The sequence below is a fragment of the Carlito syrichta genome, unplaced genomic scaffold (assembly GCF_000164805.1).
Source record: "Carlito syrichta isolate Samal-C Ts95f unplaced genomic scaffold, Tarsius_syrichta-2.0.1 Scaffold111653, whole genome shotgun sequence".
Classification (NCBI taxonomy): domain Eukaryota; kingdom Metazoa; phylum Chordata; class Mammalia; order Primates; family Tarsiidae; genus Carlito; species Carlito syrichta.
Window position 1 is genome coordinate 154,055 of NW_007055749.1, and position 3,401 is coordinate 157,455.

General features: G+C 47.9%; 1 protein-coding gene across 2 annotated transcripts in view; it reads right to left on the reverse strand.

The window, feature by feature from the left end:
* BUB3 (BUB3, mitotic checkpoint protein) overlaps positions 1-390 on the reverse strand; it is an 11,275-nt gene extending 10,885 nt beyond the window's left edge. For both annotated transcript variants that reach the window (XM_008070587.2, XM_008070583.2), the window contains exon 1: positions 157-390. The gene's annotated coding sequence lies outside the window, so the exon portion shown is untranslated. The remainder of the gene's footprint in view (positions 1-156) is intronic.
* Positions 391-3,401: the final 3,011 nt, after the last annotated feature.

Consider the following 3,401-nt stretch of genomic DNA (forward strand, 5'->3'; position numbering starts at 1 on the left):
CCTCCCGCCCCTCCCGGAGTCCGTCGCCCCGGACGCTCCAAGATAAAGGGAAAACAAAAGAAGGGGACCGGCATCCCCTGCACACGGCTCTGCCAACTGCAGGCCCGGGAGTCCCCGGGGAGTCCGCTCCTGCGCCCGGTCGCCTCGCCTCCCTACCTTGGGCTCCGCGCAAGAAGCGACGTCTCGGCCGCGCGCCGCTCCCGCCGCCTCCTCTTGGCTTCCCTCGGAGCACTAGCGGGCTGGACGAAGGAGGCGGAGAGGAAGCTGCAGCGCAGGCGTGCCATTGGCTGATTTCAAACGCCAACGTCTCGCTCTAGGCAGCCGATTGGTCCGCCGGCTGCCCGGCGTCGGTCAACGCAGTCATCCTGTTCCGGCTCAAAGGGAAACCGCGGCTTTTCCGATCACGTGGGCTCGTTTTACCGCCGCGCGGCACCCACGCGCCCGCGGAGCGAGTGAGACTACAACTCCCGAGGAGCATCGCGCCAAGGTGGCGTTCACGCCCTCTCGTGCCCGTGTGCGGCACTCTGGGAAATGTAGTCTGAGACTGACTCCCTGTCTTGCCCTCTGAATAGGAGGCGTGAAAGATCCTTGTTTCCGCCCCGCCCTTGGCGCCCTAGCCTCGCAGTTCGTTTCTCAGACGCAAGAGTCCCATTTTGGTCAAGAGTCCCATTTTGGTCAATACTCTTATAAAGCTAAATTACTCCTCCCTTCCCCGGACGTGCATACGCTCGTGAAACTAACCAACAATTGAAGTCAGGAGGGAGACATTTGCTCTAATCAACAGCATTATGTTGCCTTCTTTCTCGTTTTCCTGGATGTTTCCACCTGTAAATCGGGGTCTCAACATTTCCCATTGTCTCTAGTACTGCTGGTCTCACAGAAATTCATCCTTATTTGTATTATGCTTTGTATCTCCATCCCATCTTTCCAAAAACACTTATTTAGCGTCCACTGTGTGCCTGGCCTGGTGAGAGGCTCTGAGAAGATGCCTTTAATCAGACCAGCCCCTGCCTTGGAAGGAATTCCCAGTCTAGAGGGGGGAACATCCTGGAAAGCAATACTCTGCAATGTATTAAAGCACACATCGCTTCTTCTTTTAGAGATATGTTTATTGTGGGATCCTAAAATGACAGCTACAAGCCTTTCCCCTTCCACCCTGCCTGCCACTCCCCAGAGCTGCAGGCTCAGTTTGTTCGACTTACTGTTTCTAGAAACCTCCAAAAATGAGGATCAAGAAGTTTGCTTGGGTAATGAGAAATGATCTTATCTCCATGAAAGAAAAGCAATACTTAATCAGTAGAATGAAGTGTCTGCGTTACTCTCGAATGTCAAAGGCTCACTGAAAATTTTCAATTTAGTTCATACTATAACCTTTTAACTGCCTTTTGTAAAAAAAAAAAAAAATATATATATATATATAGTTTTATTATGTGATTTTTGAAAGAAGTGGGAGGAAATTGTTGGGGTTAAAGAATTTAACTTGGAGGGTACATTAATAAGAGATGATCTTTACACATCTTGAATCAGGCATGCCCCTTTTTATGATTCCTGATACAATAAGCACACATACAACACAACCCTTCTGCCTATTGCATTCATATTACTTCTAGAAGATTCTTGCCTTCCTTCCTCACCAGTCTTCATGTTTGATTCTCTATCTCTTCTAACAAGTTAATGGCCAAGTTCAAAATTTTAAAATGCAGCTCCTTACTTCCATTCTAACTTTAGCTAAATAATTTTATCTCCTGACTTATTTGGTTCCTTCTTCCAGTTGTTTATTTAATTCTATTATTGTTCCAAGATTCTGAGCATGAATTATCCACTAATAAAATCTAAGTGTATTTCATTATCCAGTGTGTGTATGATTCAGGTCCCTCTGGGCATGCAGTTGCAGCCCGACTCGATTTGAGTTTTAAAAAACGTCAATCTTTTAAATCCAGTTTAGAGCCTGAAAGGAGGCTGATTATTTTGCTTATTATTCAAATGAATTGATAGCCTTGAGATAGGAAATCTGGCAACAATGAAGCCCTGAACATTTTAAATCCAAATGCAAAGTTGTGTGTGTGTGTGTGTGTGTGTGTGTGTGTGTGTGTGTGTGTGTGTGTTTCTGTGATACTTTACCTGTAAGAGAGAGGAATTCCTAGAAACTAATTACACAGTTGGATCACAGTTGACTGTCAATTTCTGGATTAGTAAAAAAAAGTGAAATAGACACATTATGACAAACAGGAAAAGGATAATTTCCACAATTTTAAGGGCAAAATCACTCTGCCATTAAGTGCTTACACTTCCTATAAAGGAAGTAAGCCTAAGAAGGATATAGTGGCCCAATATTGTTAAAACCATCATCACACAAAAACCATAATCTACTGAAATGCAAATAGAAATGATACGGATACAATATTCCAAGACAAGCAGTTTGGTTGTTTCTTCTAGGAATATTCAAAATAGCAACGTTAGGGGAAAAGAATCTAAAGAGGATTATCTGGAGCCAGAACACTTCTCTGAAATAAGGTGTATACAATAAATCAGAAGAAAACGGGCCCAGCGTCATCGGTTTGCTCTCACTACCCAAAATTTAGCAGTTTCTCAGCAAGTACAAGGACCCAATACATATTTATCGACGTGAACTGAATTGAAATGAAATTAATGCAGTTGAACTAGCCTAGTATTTGGCAGATGTGTTCTTGGACGACATCCTTCTGACGTCACCTCGGAATAGACTCATTTTTTATGACCTCTAACGTGAGAAAGAAACGTGATCTCCAAATGGACAATATGAAATCAAATCTTTTTGGCCCGACAGTTTAACAGAATAAGGGTCACAGCCGATTATACAGATTCTTCTGTATATTTCCACACAACGCAGATACTTTCGACGCCTTTGGGCTCAAGGAGACAAGTCTCACACACGAGTATGTTTTCCTTCTAGCGGATAAGATCGGGTCTCGGCGCTGCGAACTCCGGTCTCTTGGCTCTGCAGAGCCGGGGGCTGGAGACGTGAGGACCCGGGAGCGCACCCCGCGTGGTGCTGAACCACCGTCCATGCCTAAGCTCAGGCTTGCTTTCCCGAGGTCTCACATGGAACAGGTGGCTGCGACCTAACTGGAGCGAGAGCGCGAATGTGCATGATCCTCCAGCGGCCATTCTCGGGGTGCAGCGCCCTCCGGGACGCGGCGCGGCGGCAGGCGTCGGGGCGCGGGAGCCCGCGGGCTCCCCCGTGATCCAGCCAGGCGCACGAGGCAAACCCATCACGAGAGCGTGGGGACGCGCGCCTTGGCCTTCCGCGCCTTCTGTGCCCGGCCTCGGGCCTCGGATCCCCGCTGGGGCGAAGGGCGGCCTTTCCGCGCCCGGTGCCCTCTCCGCGCGGCACGTGCAACTGGGCCACCCGCCGGGAACCG